The 16,672-nt window shown below is 37.6% G+C and overlaps 1 protein-coding gene across 12 annotated transcripts in view; it reads left to right on the top strand.

Annotated features, from left to right (window-relative positions):
• The window catches only part of PHF21A (PHD finger protein 21A), a 136,247-nt gene that overhangs the window by 18,487 nt on the left and 101,088 nt on the right, over positions 1–16,672 (top strand). For 9 of the 12 annotated variants that reach the window (XM_049825070.1, XM_049825073.1, XM_049825069.1 and 6 more), the window contains exon 2: positions 14,065–14,105. The gene's annotated coding sequence lies outside the window, so the exon portion shown is untranslated. Of the gene's footprint in view, positions 1–164; positions 761–8,512; positions 9,821–14,064; positions 14,106–16,672 lie in introns of those variants that run through there. The other 3 variants (XM_049825066.1, XM_049825065.1, XM_049825067.1) reach the window with 3 other exon arrangements.

Genomic DNA, 16,672 nt, shown 5'->3' with positions numbered 1-16,672 from the left:
TGCTTTGTAAGCTTAGAACCATGAATTATATCACCTCCAGTAGGTAGCGGCATTTTCCATGCCTCTTTTTCCGTTCTTTCCTCTTACGGTTTGTGAAAATCCCTGTCTTGCCTTTTAAACCAAGTCTGTTACGTTTTTGTTACAACCAGCTGTAGGTTTATTTTTTGAATAAATATCAAGAATCCACTGCTTATTTCTTTTTGTCATCGTAGTAGGATTTTCATAGTTTTTATTTGGAACTCTGGTTTGAAAGCCAAAACTTCTCACTCACCCAGCATTGACCTCAATGAGATATGATCAGTTTTAAAGGCAGTTTGACTGTCAGGCAGAGGGCAGGTGTTAACTTTCATAGGTTTAATCCTTGTTTAACTAGAGCATCTCAGTTTGATTTTGGGGGGAGTTTGTATTAACTAGTTACATTTTTAGGAAGGGGGGAACAGACACTTCCCAGAGAATAAATATTGCTAGAAAGTAATGCTTCTTTTGATTATTATGCTTCTACATGTGAATTTACCTTTCCCTTGCTGCTCTCAGTATTGATTGGGGATTAAATAATTAGACTGACAGAGTAGTACATGTGTTCTTTCTTATCATATCTGAGGGGTAGGAAGAAGGGCTGCAACAGACACTTCTGTCCAGAAGACTTCTAGCCTGGAGGACAAGAAGACTAATGCTTCATGTATGAACATGCAGATGTGACATCCAGACTGTAGCTATTTACTTGCTGTAGGAATTGCATCCTTCACTTCAGCTTTGCTCGGTGTGTACGCATTGTACAAATTTTCGGATATCTAGGTGGTCTAGGTTATTGGTGGGGGAATCAACCCCCTTTCAGCTTCCTTGCTATTTGTGCATTTGGTAATTTGAATTATAATTTTACATTATTATATTCAGAAACTCTTAGCAGCTTGTGCTCTTGTGTGGGTGCATACTTGTGATGCTTTGCAAGTTGTGGAAAAAAATTTTTCTTTGGTGGGTTAGTATTAATCTGTTGTGGAATTTGAACAGTGTCTAGTGTTCTGTGTGACTGCAGCAGGAACTTAATAACTGCAAGAAGTTTAATTCATAAAAATTACTGTTATCTTGAATGCTTGTATTACAACTTTTATACAGATTTTAAAAAAGAAAGATTGGCAGTTCTAGATGCTCATGAATGAGAAGTCTGAATAACATGGTTTGGTTTTGTAGCACGTGTAACCTAAGCAGCTGAAGCTTGTCTCTACCTGGACAAACCATTGTTTTTTGTATTAGTGAACTTTATTCAGACACTCCTAAAAACATACAAGGCCAAGAAATTAATATGTGCATTGTTACAAACCAGGTATCGTTATTGTGTGTTTGTATTTGGAAGATGAAACACTTTAAGTGACTTGACAGAGACTGTTCAAATGAAGTAGTTCTGAAATTGGCAGCACATGTTACTGCTGATCCCAGGGTCCTTTGGTCCATTCACTAAAGAAGCATCCTGTCCTTTTCAGAAAAAAAGTACTTCTTAGCATTCTGCCTTCTTCCAGGACTGGTGCCTGTAGTGTGTATGAAAGGATGATATATAAGCCACTTCCTCCACAGAACCTGTGCCAGATATTACGTGCCTGTTAATGCCACTTGAGAAAATAGAAAGGGCTGAAATAATTGAAATTATTAATGTTTCTCCAATAGATGATTTGAAAATTTGCCACTTAGTACAGGTTAAAATGACAATAGGGACTATTATTCACTAGGAGTGAATTTTCAGACATTAAATGCCTCTTGTTTTAGAATTCTTTAAAATGCTTGTATTTGTTTTGGGAACTTAAATACCTCCTGTCTGGTACAAGGATGTATGTTTTCTTGCAGAAGAGGGGGCTGAAAAGGGTGTGGAGAGTGGTGTCCTCCTGCTTTTCCTTCCTTCTAGGGCAGGTGTTTCTCAGAAGACCAGGGACTGAAATAAACCTTGTGATTTAGTTCAGGTATATTGTGCAGAATAAAAGGGGAAACAGCTGCTTGGATTTTGAGATCAGAAAACAAATCTATAATGGGGAAGAGAAAGTGGGTCTTTCCAAGGTGTGTATATAAACTTGTATATAAAATGGTTCTCACTTGTCCATCTTTCTTGTGTTGCTTGTTGTCTAATAGTGAGTTCTTTAGGACTTTGTCATAAATGTTTTATGTATCAAGTGTTGTTGGGGTTTCCATTGCAATGAGCTAGTTAAATCACTGTATAAATAATTATATATTGAAAACCTGCATGCACTCTGGATTGGGAAATCTTTTATTTTTGAATTGCTGTGGACCGTTCCCTGGAAGGAACAAACTGGTGATTTTGGAGGGGGTGGTTGGTTTTGATTTTCTTTGTGGGGATTTTTTTTTAAAGAAAAAGTACAATGAAACCATTTTTGCCTCTGGTGTTCAGGTAAAGCGTGCATTTCTGTACTTACCTCTAAGTATTTTTGTTCTTTAAACATATTTTTTTTTTTAAATGCAGTATTCTGATACATGTTTGATGTCCGGGATGTTACTTCTTTTTGTTTGGCCTGGTGAAGATGAATTTTGAGTCTTTATCTGTACCTTAGTTCATGCTGTTGTTTCTCCAGTAGTTTTGTGTCAGTCTCATGAGACTGCATTGCATCAAGTACTTTACCCAAAATGTCATTCAGGGTAAAGCTATTAGAAAATGTGGTTTTTATCTTAGTCTTGTTCCATCTTGCCTGGATGAGAAAGTTCATGCTATATAGAGACAAAACTTTTTTTTTTTTTGTCCTGAACCTGGTTGTTGCAAAGCTACAAGGTAGATTAGGAATCCTAAGAGCAGAAAAATGCTGAATTAGATAAATTAAAAGGCTTAAAGTAGTTGTCAGAATGGGATTAACGTGGCAGAGAAACTGAGTTCTCTGTAAGAGAACACTTGAGGTACTTGGGCCACCACTTAATTGCACTTTTATTTAATAGCTTTGTATGAAAAAAGGGGAGTAAGGAATTGGTGTTGAAAGAAGAGAGAAATGTGTGAAGGTGGAACCAGTGTTGGACTTGTGTATCTGTTGAGAGAATGGGGAAATCTGAATGTTCGGAGCCCAGCAGGAAGCAAGCAAGAAGGGATTTTTTCCTGTTAGAGGTATGCTGTGAAAACAGCGATGCAGCCTGCCAGACTGAGTCCTGTTGCATTCAAGGAACAAAAAAACAACAGCCGATGATGGCTCAAAAGCTGCAGGGTAGCTGGTGCTGTAAAGAAGAAAAAAAAAATTAGGGCCAAATCTTGCACAGTAAATCGTGATTCCCTCATCTTTTTAAAAACAGACACTACAGCTAAAGGAAGTAGAGAAAAAAAAGCTGATGCTCGAATGATCTGATAGTTTAAATCTGAAGGGAAATGGGGAGAAGGGGTGGACTCCTGCTCACCTGCAGCAGCACTGCACACAGAGCCTACCTGATTTAGGCCTAGTGACAGTAACGTCAGAGGCCTTGGGAAGGCAGATAGCTCAGCAAGCATGTTTTGTGAACGTGACGTACTCGGGAGCGTGCACAGCCTGCATGCTAAATGCGAGCGGCTGGATTTGACTTCGCTTATAACAGTTCTAAGAATGTAATGAAATCCCTTCTTGCTCACGCTTTTATTTTGGGATGAAGGGGGAGAGAAAAGAGCTTTCAATGCTCTGTTTAGTTGAGAGTTTGAAACAAGCATGTTTTACCTAATTCTGTTTACTGTCTTTTTATTTAGACTACTTGTAAAACATGTTGATGCCTTTAAGTGCTCTGTCATAATTTATCAGTACACAAAACTAGAAGCTGGTGAAAACCCTGATGATGTTTATTTTCTTTATTTAATCTATACACAGAGCATGCTGTACTTATTGTTAGAGGGTCTTAAGCTTGTCTGGTTTTTGTTTCGTTTTGTTGTGTGTTTTTTTTTTTTTTTAAGTGGGTCTCTGTGCTCGGGAGATCAGGAATGCCAAAATGTCAACACAGGGTAATGAAATAATAGTTGGTGAAATAAAATAAGTTTGACTAAAAAGCAAATCAAATTAAAATGTAGAATGAGAATGTTTTTTAGTAAATGTTAGCAAGCTGTACTTAGAACAGGTGTTGTATCTATTCAAGAGGAGAGGAAAACGTGATACCTTTCTGGTAGCAGCAGAGGGTCCCAGCCAGCTTTTACAGGTTTCAGAGCACCGAAGAGGATCAACAGAAGTCTGAGACTTTTTTGCATAGAACTGTGTAAAATTAAATTGCCAGTATTCTTTCTAGAAAAAAAATAACTTCTAGCAGGTGAGAAGCATTACCTTTTTCGTCTTGTTCTTAAAATCTGAAGACAGATTAAGAAACAAATGATTGTTCTTTGATACTTTTGTCATGTGAACATCTGTTCACTAACAAATCATTTTCATATTGTCTTCTGACAATTATTCAGAAGCCTGTGGCGTATTAGAGCCAGTGATCTGTAGTGTCGTAAAGGCAAGAATTTATGTATAGTTTCTCATTTTGAGCCATCTTGCTTCCTGTTAAAACAAAAGTTCTACAAAGGATAAAATGAGCTCCTGTATTCTTTTAAGTATTTTTCAGTATCATAAAATACAGAACATAAGAATGTACTTCAGCAGCTAACTTTCAAGTTTATGCTGCTGTACTTTATATACATGAAATGGCTTATTTTTAATGCATGTGCTAAAATAATTAAATTGAAGAGGCCAGTTTATTACAAGAACTGTGCCGGACAGGAAGTGTGGACCAGTACTTGTTCCAGTATATGACATGAAAGTTGACCCATAGCAAAACGAGCACAGGTTGTTTTAATTTTAGTGTTTAAAGTATGTGTTAAATGATGATTTTTCTCCTTGACCTTTTTACAGTCTTTTCGTGGATGATACAGCAAACAAGTAAAGAACTGTTATCCCCTGTGCCATCATGAGGATAAGCAGGAAATAATAGTGATTTCTATTCTGCCTTAGTAACAAGTAGAACATAGAGAATTCAGATGCCTGGCAAATTCAGATGCCTCCTTCTTTTCCCCAGTTGTCCTGTAGGTCTTACATCCTCAAAATGAAAAGAATGTGTTTACGTGACTGGATCACTGAAAACATAACTCAAAAGCCAAACTTCTGACCAGGTGGGGAAAGTGAAAGATGACTCCTTGATGATTGCTTTAGTTAAAAAGAAAAGCAGCAAAGTGCTCAGTCTCTTACCCACTATAGCACATTGGAACTCTATTACTGCTGGAGGAAGGAAGGAGATCTCCCTTCTGCTGCTAGCCCAGTGCTCCTGCTTCTTAAGCTTGTGCTTGGTGCTCCCCAGACCTGTCTGTGAATCACTTTAACTTTCTGCGGAGTGTGACGCCCCCTCACCCCCTACTCCCTCCAGAAAGAGTGGGGACTGCTGGTGGTAGGACTCAACAGCTGGAAGAGAACATAAAGGAGAGCGCCTTAGTCAGATAGATCAGCTGCTTGTGGGAGTGTTCCAGCTGCAGGATAAATTAAGTGAAAGTGGAGAAGCTGGAGGTAGAACTATAAACTCTGAGCAGAACTGGGATTTACTTAAACCTCTTGATGTACTGTTAGTGTAATCTTTCCTTGTGTATGCCTGAAAAACTATCATTCAGTTAGCAGGTTTCATGGACCCACTGAGGGAAGAGCTTTACTGAAAGTACGGCCTCTGATTTTGAAAGAGCTTTATAAATATGGAAGTATAAAAGATTACCTGTTGTTGTAAGGTGCCCTACCATATAATCACTAATCACAATTCATCTGCATTTTTTAATGTTTGCTTATTATTACGTGTCTGGTATTTGTGGGAAGGTAACATCAGTAGAAGCTTGTGTAGCTAATCTCCATAAATCTGTCACTGCAAATCTTGTTGCTACTTGTGATTCTTAGCCTGTGATGCTTTAAACTGAAAGTCCTTGTGATTGCAGGGTTTGTCTTTTTTTTCATTGTAAATGCATGTTAAATTTTTTTGTTGAACAAATTTTTGCATTTTGGTTTTCTATTCCTTAATTTTTTAAACTGCATTGTGTAATTGTGTCTGTTTCCTGTCTGTTGCAAGCAAGTTGCCCTTCATCAAAGTATGTTTAACACGGTTTTATTCCCTTAACTGATACTCCTTTTAAGTAGTTTTCACTATACTTTGTAACCATGGAAATAGTGTACAGATAATATTTATAAGGTAGAAGGAAAAACAGGGTGTCTAGTGGGACCCCTGCTGTTCTGAAATCTCTTCAGCAAAAAAAAAAAAAAAAAAAAGTCCAGACTCTTGGGATTCTGTATAAATGTAACAGGAAGTCTTCTGTAATGCAGAATGCTTTTCTAGACTATATGTATTCACTTGAAATAAATTAGTTCATACATTCCTGTTGGATAGTCCTTTAAAAATTCGTATTCTTTCTCCTCGGTTCTCTCAGCTGTGTAATCACAAAACTTTGCTCTTTATTGAAACGCTAGATTTAAGAAAACTCTAATTGATTTGCAGTCACTCTGTGCTAACACTGAAACTGAAAGCTTGTTTTTGCTTGCTGGTGCTGCTCTTAAAGGCTTATATTTTGGACTAGCACTTCACTGTTTCCTCTCTAAAACCTGGAAGAATGAGTAAAATACGTGGTTACTTTGAGTTGTATATACTTCGTTTATCCTGCCTCCCTTCTCCAGGAGCTGAATCTTTCTGTTCCTTAACTGCTGAGGATATGTGTGTGTGTAGGGATTGGTTTGTTTTGTTTAATTTTATTCCTCATCTTTAGTGTTCTGCTCTTTTAACTTTTTTTCACTTGTTTGGCATTTCCCCCTGCTGGCAGATTGAGTTAATAGCACTTTTTTCTGCTGTGGAAATGGAAGGCTGTAGTTGTCCTTGAATGTCACTGTTTCGTGGTTGAGGCGTTGGCTGCTTTTCTGATTGTTTTGTCCCCTGAACGTCTCTGGTAAAATTCAAAGAAGAGTTTGTACAAGCAGGGGATGTGCACATACCTGAAGTTCTCCCCATCAGAAGTGCAGTAGCACTTCCAGTGATAGAGATACCTCTAGTTTTGCATTTCATGCCTGCAGTCTTGCAGCACTGCCCAGATCATCTTCTTTTGTACTCTGGACCTCTTCCCAAAACTCTTAAGGCGCTTCTGCCTCACTAACGCATCATTCCCGCAAGCCAGTTCTTTCCAAGATAAAGTGGATTGCTAGAAGGGGAAAAATAGTTTGGCACTCAGTATGAGATTTCTTCTCATGTTTAAAAGAATAAAACAAGAAACCAGAGATCCCTCCATTCTTGATGGAATTTGAGGGGAAAAAACACTTTTATCAGTACTGGAGTAGACTTTTCTTAATTTTTTTTTTTGTTCTTTGATCTTCAGTTGTTAAATCAGTTACTGGGGTTTATAGTGTGTGTTCTTTCTAGGAAGTAGTCTTCCCTCCTCAGCGCAACTCCTTCTCCTCCATCTCCTTTTTCCCCAAATAGTTCTCTGTGTCTGAAGTATGAAAGGAAGGCAGAAACTTCTCAGTGACTGGAAGGAGAAATTTACAACACACCTTAAGAACAGTAGAGATTTAATAAACTGTTTTTTCTAGGCATGTTGTTAAAAAAACAAACAAAAACCCAAACCAAACACACACGCACACCCCCCAACCCCCCCCCCCCCCCCCAAACACAACCCCAAAACACCAACCTCCAAATAACTTCCCTCTGAATTTCTGATAAATTTTGTGACAAAACAGTGGGCTAGTACAGCCAGGAGGGAACAACTCCTCCCGTTTTCTATTGACCTTCCATCTTTTTTTCCCTCCCAGCTGTGTGTATAATTTGTAAATAAGTTGAAAATAATTAAAAAGGAAAAATTCCAGTTTTAAGACTTACAGATTAACTGACATTTTTTTCAAAGTTTAGTTGGTAAACTTTGTTTTCTAAAAAAAATAATACTAATAACCAAACAAAAAAACAACACGTTTCCAGCAACTTTATGAAATGTGGCAGAATGCAGGAAAAATTTTTTGAAACAAATGCTGAACTCTGCCTTCCACTGATTTACATCTTTACATCATGTAAATCTTTCAATTTTTGCAAAAAATTCCCTAGCTCCCTGCTTCAAATATGAAACTTTGCTGTTGTGCTGTTAGTAAAGCATAAGCTTATGGACTCAATTAGGACTGGGGGTTCCTCTTGGTGTACGTATAGGTAAATGGTCCTTCTAAATAACACAGTAATTCACTAAAAAGTTCAGGTCATCCAGCTTTTCACATGAGCAGGAATTTAACTATGCTGCATGGAAGTTGGTTTTGTGTTTATCTAAAAACTGGTGAATGGTTAACTCACTGAGCAAAGTGAGGTTTAGTGTTCTTGTTCGTACTTCTCTGTCTGCAGTACCAGAACTTTTGAATGCAACAATGCTGTAAAACATCCCCATACACTGGTTTCTGGGTACAAAAAGCAGAATTGTACTGATGGTAATTTTATGAATGTTAGAAGGGGTTAGATGGGGAATACACTGAGCCCCTGGTATCAAGTCAGGAAGAACTTCTGCCAGGCTTACTAATGGTCATAGGTTAGACAGACTTTCTGTAACTGTCTAGTTTTGGGGGGTTGGGGGTGGTTTATTTGTTTGTTTATTTTGGGTTTTTTTGTCTGTTTGTTTTAAATCTGTTTCCCTGAATGCCTTGTTTATTGTATGGAAGGAAATAGAAAAGCAGGGAATTTAGTTTGTTGTGGGTTGGTTTTGGTTTGTTGGTTTTGGTTTTTGTTGTTGTTGTTTTGTGGTTTTGTGGTTTGTTTTTTTTTAATGGCAGCACCTTTCTCTTTTTCCTTTAGGAGGATGGAAGGTGTATGTGTGTGAGAAGTGGGAGGATGAGTGTTTTGTTTTAAAGATGGCTTAAATGGTTAGTCCTTGGTGAGTTAAATTACGTGAACCTTTTCCCTTTCAAGTGTAAGTGGCTTTAGGACATGCTTCTCTGATTCAAGAAATAAACTAAGAGGAGGGTTTTGTGGAGGGGTAAAAAGTGCAAAGCCAAATACCTTAAATCTGCTCAGGTGAGAGAGGTGATCCTGAGATTTTAAAACATACTTGTGCTAACTTTCCACTAGGCCAAATGTGGTTTTTCATTTTGCTAGAGAGCGTGATCTCATCCCCCTCCCAGATGCCAGGAGAGACTGCGTTCAGGAAGAGTTACTAATGCCTGTCAGAGCTGTAGTGAATAGGACAAGCAGAGCCAAGAGGGTAGTCTTCATCTGCTCACGTGTGTTTGACTGCCGTGGCAAGTTTTGGTTGATACTTTAAAAATCAGCTTGTGAAGTGGTTTTGCCTTTACAATAGAGATGGTCTTTTAGCTGTAATGAGTCTTTTAGCTCATTTTCTGTATGTTAAATATAGTACTGTTTCTGCAAAGATGAATGATGGTGTCGCACGCTTCCATTTAAACTTAGTTTGATGGTTTTATAAACTGTTTTAGAGAAGGTGAAGCAATCTATCCCCAAATGAAATCAGCTTCTCGTGTCTTAAACTCCAAGTTGCATCTGTTTCATGGCTAATCGTAGCACCAGAAGCATCTCAGGGGCAGAACTGAAGCTCCTTGGCCATTTTAGCGGGAGTTATCTACTAGTATTGTGTGGGGATAGGGAGGAGGAAGAGAGAGAAGTTATAAAGGAGTTGTGCAGACAGATGAACTGGAAAGCATGGCTAGTGCAATTCAGTGCAGTCTCAGTTATCTTGGGCAATCCTGTTGGTCCCTTTACCACCTGCCTGGCACGTGTTGCTGGGGCTGACTGGGAGTTTTCCCAGCTGCAGCACAACGGCAAGATCAGATTCCCTGCACTGGCACACAGGAGGCTTGTTTTCAGTCATGGAAATGACAGCATCAGCGGTGCTAATGATGGTCATTGAAACGTGAGCCTTATAATAATGTAATTTGAAATAGCTTGTATACCTCTGTCTGGGCTGTGTTTGGTCTGTCTTTTTCTTGAGACTGCAGAAATCCTGTCCTCTTAAGGAATATAAGTTGTTTCATTTGTGACTTGAAAAATCACGTGAAGTAACTGTTAAGACTTGTTTTCCTGGAAAATACTGATAGAGTGCTCTCTATATAGAGGATGCCTTTCAAACATAGGAAGGACAGCTGTTACTTTGAGGAGTTGACATCTAAAGACAGAGGTCCAGAGAAAACTTTTAATCTCTTCTGTGTGCAGTGTATTTTGCACCAAAAAAATACTAATTTATAATTTTTTAATGCTTTATCCTTAATATTGTCAACCAATGCTCTGAAACGTCAAAAAATGTCAGGCTTACAATTGCCTGTGCACAATTAGTCCTTTTTCATCTGAGTGCATCCTGTGCATTGAACAAGACCAAGGTCCTATTGGCAAAAAGTAAAAATTACATAATTAAATATTGTAATGTGATATGCACATAAAAAGTTCCTGATTAAAGTTACATGGTCTAACAGTAAATGTGTGCTAGCTTTTAGAGTTAGGAAAAATGCTAACAAAAAACGGCTAAACGTGACTTCATTTCTCCCATTTTTTTCCAAATGAGTCTCTGGTTACAGTAGCATAAGCTTTATTGTGTAACTTAAAGGTAATAATAAGTATCTGACTGATGTAACCAAACATCTTAATATACAGATACTTAGCATTTAAATAGTCTTAAACTTTCAGGTGCTGTATGCTAAAATGTTTAACCACCATGTGTAGTTCTGATGTCCTTAGGGGCTACCAAGCTTTAAACATAGGAGTTTTGTGTTTGAGGTCTTTGTTTTCATAATGGTCCCATGAAATGAGTAACTTTTCTCCTTATTTACAAACTTCGACAAAAAGTTTAAACTTGATCTGCAGAACATGATTGTTTTGGTAATGGTGGTATATTTTTCCTGACATATGTTGTATAGAACCGTTGAAAAGGTTAAGAGCCTTTATCTGGGGCGTGGGGGATATTACTACTTTAAGTGTATGTATATATCAAACTACCTTTCCTGTTGGTAACACTGACATCACATTCTCAACAGTCAATCTCACTAAGAAAAATGTATTTCTAAAACTTTGATGTTTTATTTGGTTAATGCTAATTTTAATTGCTTTTTGTTTTTAGCTTGTAGTAAACATAGGTAAGCATTGCTCAAGCTTTTGTTCTGATCATATGTATGTTTTGGGAAGAAGGGACCATTCTTAATAGAAAGCAGAGGTAGGTGCAGAAATATGACTCCTATAGCTGGGGTTTTAAAGAACCCCAAATATTGTAGAACATACTGTAATAATTGGAGAGTTAGCCATGCAGACTCATATCTTGGGGAGCTTACAGCATGTGTTTCTAGAGCCTTCAAAAGGCAACCTCAGTAAAACGAATAGCTGAGATTTTGTGATACGTTTCTATTTGCTGAAGTTTTTCTAAGAAACCCTGCAAAATGCTAAACTCTTCAGACTTCTCTATTGATATGAGTGATTGTGAGCTGTCTAATCTTAACTTTCTAATGTGTTTTGTAGTGAGAGTGAGAAGGGCAGTGTGAGTTTGTCTATGTATTCTTGCTGTGAACAAGAAATAATCTCATTTCATCTATAGAGTGGATTTTATCTGTTACCTTTTTCATTAATACTATTCTGGATTGATTCACAGTAGCCAGAAATGTAGAGAATTGTCAAGAAGCACAGCTACAGATTTAGTTGTCATAAACTGTTCTCTACTATAAAAAGAGCAATGGAAAACACAAGTCTAAGATGCTTGGACTTACCAACCTTGGATGTTTGTTCTTCATGTCTCTGTCTCAATTTCCTATCTAAGAAAACTTGCCTGTATCAGGCACAGGGTTTTCTGTGGCTCTTGTTAGTGTGCTGCTTATGAGGAAACCAATTCTTTTTTTATTGTAGAGCTTAGATGTTGAATTAAAAAAGCATGCAAACTGAAAACTCAGAATGAAAAGAAATTATTCAACTGATACTTCATTCCTTAAGCTTGTCCTCTCTGCTAAATGAGGCAGAGATGCCAGTAAAAATGCTATACTTGCATGAGGGCAGAATTAACATATTTTGTATTTCCAAAGGCTTGACTTTCAAACATTAACCTGTTCTAAACACTTAAGAAAAAGCCTGTAGTAAATTATGTAGAGAAGGGGATGCAAATGTATTTCCATTTCCTGTCTAGGTCCTCTCTAAGTGACTTCTCCAAGGCAACACAGCAAATCACTCGGTCACGATTAAACTCCTAGTGTTCCTATGTTTGTCGTTGGGAGCCCCTGGTTCTCAGCCTGGGGTTGCGGCCCTTCAGCGTGGTTAAATGCAATCCGAAGGCTTGTAACTGTGCAGCTTTTTTCTTCTGCACAGTTCAGTCTTGATGAAGCTAGGGTCCTGCTATGGAGGCGAGTCTCTACGTAGCGGGGGGGGGAAAGGAAGGAAAGAACAGTTACTCATGCTGTCATTATCAAGTGACAGTTTTCTCTTCAGTTTGAGTGTACTTGTGCTACAAGTAAATTGATGCTTTTCTTTTTTGAATAAAAATAATGCTCTTTTATTCTAAGACTGTATTTGCAGATGTGTAGTACTGACAATTTTGTTTAGCTTTCCAGAGTCAGTCATCTACAGCAGTGAGATTTTTTTTAATTATTATTATTTTTTATTAATGGCATGGAGATTAGTTGTAGTCGCTTGTTGAAGAGGGATGGCTAGTGCTTGAATGATGAAAGAGCTTCCTCTATAGATTTTTGGAGCAATTAAATAACTGATTGATAGTGGGGGGTAGAGGTGAAAACTCAGGTTTTAATATCAAAGAAACAACTAGAGTTTGAGAATCACACTCTATCTCTTCAGCACCCTCAACAATAAGGGTATTTCAAATTCTGTAGCATCCAGAGCAAATACACTTAATTTGACTATAGGCTCAAAACCTACCTAGTTTATAACCTACCATGTTAGCAGTTGGATGTTATTTAAACTAACCTGAAACTGCTCTAAAATTAATTTAACAACTAACCAATGCACCGTAAAATAAGAGACTAGGAGAGCGACAATACTTATAGTCGCTACCAGCAGTAGGCTTCCTGTTTTCTTTCCTGTTCTTGGTGTGCATCAGCACCCTGGTTCTACTGGTTAGTAAATGTAAACTCCTCCACTTACGCTGGTCTCCAGTGAGTGAGAACTGATTATGTGGCTTTCTACTGCTGTATCTATAAGGCTGGGGCTTAAACTTCACCTCTGTGATGACTTGCGTGTGGATAGAAACATATCGGCGAAGATCTTGTTAGCTGTGGAGTTGAAGCTTAAAATATGCTAATATTCTAGTATTTTACTAGAAAATTGGAGTATTTTGGAGGCTTTTTTTAGCATCAGGCAAAGTAATTGAGCAAATGAGTTATCATTTATATTTTAGCTATCTTTTTAGGACTCTGACTCACAAGACTTTTACGATTTGTATGAGCATGATTTAAGAGGTACTACCTTGCTCCACTGCTAAATGTTGTTCTCCCATGACACAGGCAGTGTAATGGGCAGTGTATCTTCTTGGCCTCCACAGTTCATGACCTAGCATATTAGCTTAAACTGCCATTGATTTCAGTTTACATTAGTACTCTGGGATTTGAGCTCTAGTGACTGTGCTGACACACCACCTGCTCTACCATCTTTGTTGTGTTGGTATAACCTCTAGCAGAGGTGGTGGGCAAAGGTCTGGGGTGGGTAACCTTGTCATATTTGGCTGTGGCAACTGACAGGGCTTGTGATTTAGATGTTAATAAATGTGATGGAGAGGAGGTATTTCCCCCCCAGGGGAGGGGGGACAAGGCCTTGAACAGAACTACGAAAGCTTGTACCTGTAATCTCTTCTTCCCGTAGTGACAATAATAGTTTGTATTTTAATCCAGATTAGAATTGTAGGTCTCCTTGGCTTTCCCTGCCATGTCAAACAGATTTTCTTTCTAAGTGGTATTTTATAGTTAGCTTCAGCATTTAAAAAAAAATAAAAATGCCAAAACCCAAATGCCCCAAAACAAACAAACAAAAAAAACCAAACAAAAAACCCCTCCCCCAAATCCAAATAACTCCCCCCCTAACCTGGCAACTTTCCACATCTTTGAATTGTCCTTTTCTGTTTCAAACTGTGGTTAAGCTGTTTGTAATTACCTGTTTTCTGTTGTTGTTTTTCATTTGTAGGAGGAGGTGGAGAGCTGAAGGGAATAACTTTATCAAAACTGGTAAGTACTTCTTCCCAGGGCTAAGATGGTTTACCTAAGAATAGATGACATGAAGAGCTGGCATCCATTCCTGGAAAAGTTTAGTGTTTACTGAAAGCGAAATCCTATCTGTTCTTATATTCAGAAATTAAATCTGAAAAGTAAATGTTACTGATGGAAGCCCCAGTCCTATAAATAAAATCACTGTAAGGCTGAGATTTGGGCCCAAGGGTCTGTAAGTACAGTGGACATTTAAATTCATCTACTAAAAAATAATAATGTTAAATTTTTATTCTGTGTAATGTGAAAAACAAATTTATTTGAAGGGATTATGGCACAGAAAGACTTCTGTCTAAAATTAAGCTATTCAGAGTCCTTCCATACATGCAGAAGGCATTAATGGCTTTTGTGTGGGTCCTACCTTTGTTTTTATCTTGTCAGCTGTGTTTCTAGTGTAGTTTCCAAAATAGCCATAGTTTAAATAGCTTTGTGATATTTTAGATGTTCTGATGTGGATTGTATTTAATTGAGATAATAATAGAGAAGTGTTAATGCACTTATGTGATTATTGTAGAGTTTAAGGTTTCATTCAGTCTCTGAATATTTATACAGTATATAAACATCTACTACCTTAACTGCAGTGCATTGGGGTACTTAGGTCTGAGTATGAAATTTTAAGTCTTGAAGCAACCACGTAAAATATAAGGGATTATTTGTAACAAATGCGTGCCAGCAAGAAATCAAAGAGAGGGTTGCTGCTTCCCAATAGTTGAAATCAATCCAAGGAATGGCAAATTTACCTCTTGCTCTCAGAGTTCTTTCTGGCTGAGGCTTGGAAGTATGTCTGGAGGTACAAGAGATGCGTGAACTCCACAATCCTTTGCATTCCTTTTGGAAAATCACTGATTCTCGCATTGAACAAGGCATTTGCCTGTTTTCCTTTAAAAACTAATGGGATGAAGGATATTTGCAGACCAACCCATCCATGGAATTTCAATCATCTATAGGCTTTTTAATTAAAATAATTCCACTGTCATAAGAGTAAAGTGGAAAATGCAGTATGTTTTATGATTAATCCAGGGATGGTTTTATACGTCTTCGGATGTGGTATTCTAGGTAGTTTATAATGCCACTGGACCTAAGTTTTTAAATCTTCCCTTGAAGTTCAGTCTAAAAGAATAGATGTTCAAAAATACTCAAGATTTTTGCACTTATAAAATGTGTGTGACTACTTGCTTATATAGTTCTGTACCTGCTTTCAAAGGAAATATTAGCAATATTTAACCAGCTGCCCTCATAGATATTTCTAGACATTATTCTACATAAAACAGAAAAATACAGTCTAGGATTTGTTGGATGTAGGGAATGATAACTTTCTTTTAACATTAACGTTGAAGAAGTGTTTAAGGTATTCCAGAGGAATTTTGGACAGGGATAACTTTGGATAGTTATTCCTGTTTGGGAAGGAAAGCTACAAGTGCATGTTCTAGAGTGTTTCAGTTCTAGAGGGGTACAACCAAATAACAACTTGTATATATTTCATATTCAGAAATCAGCAACTTGACCACATTTTTAAATGAACATCTTATTTAATGTGTTCTCCCACCCCACCAATGATTTGAATGCTTAGAACACTTCAGAACCTTGTAATAAATTCTGTGCTGTCCTTTGCCTGTTTCCTTGTCTTTAAAGTGGTGGTGATGCATGCCTCAGCTGGGCTGGCATGCCAAATATATCGTATCTTATTTGTAATTTAACCAAGTTCTCATAATTGCTTATCCTGGTTCTTTTTTACCAAGGAGAACACTGGTGCTGCTAGCTGACCAGTACAGCAGCTGGCAGAGGTGATTGCAAGGGATCATTCTTTACTGTGTGGCCTTCACTGATGAAGCAGTGTTAGTTTCTCTCTCCTTACATGTCAGACACTTAGTTTTTGAAGAGGAGGTTGTTCCCTATGTTTAAAATGTTCTTCAGTATAACTTTGCTGGCAGAAGGTAACTGGAAGTAAATGATACTGCGAAGTGAGTTTCTCTGAGGCTATAATGGGAATGCTGGAGGAGGGGAAGTAGGAAGGAGTCAAGAGTTAGAAAACCTACCAAAAAAAAAAAAAAAAAAAGAAAGATCAAAAGTTTGTTAATCTCTTTTGCCTTTTCTTGGAAGCTTCAGTCTTATGAATTGAAATTAATTCCTCCAGGATGTTATAGTATGGCACCTGTTTCAAATTTATATATATGGAAGGAATAAATTCTAAGGAGTCATAAAATCTGCTAACTTTTTAAATTATAATGAAAGAAAAATCTGAAATTGTAACATATTTTGGGGTGGAACTGAATGATTGGTATGTTACTAGAATTGTTTTGGGTTTTTTACTTACTTTTCACAATATGTGTTTGTCAATACAACAATGGATTACATTAGTTCATATCTACACCCCTGTAAACATGGCTAGGCTGAGCAACCACTTGCTTCTGGAAAGCACTAACACTTTTTTCTTAAACCTCTTAAATATTAATTTCAAAAAATCTTTCTAGCTGTTCAAGGCATCTATGCAATTAGGTTGGATTAGTTTTCATGAACCATTGATACTA

This window comes from Accipiter gentilis, chromosome 22 (genome assembly GCF_929443795.1).
Source record: "Accipiter gentilis chromosome 22, bAccGen1.1, whole genome shotgun sequence".
In the NCBI taxonomy this organism is placed as follows: Eukaryota; Metazoa; Chordata; class Aves; order Accipitriformes; family Accipitridae; genus Astur; species Astur gentilis.
This window is presented reverse-complemented; position numbering and strand designations above follow the sequence as displayed.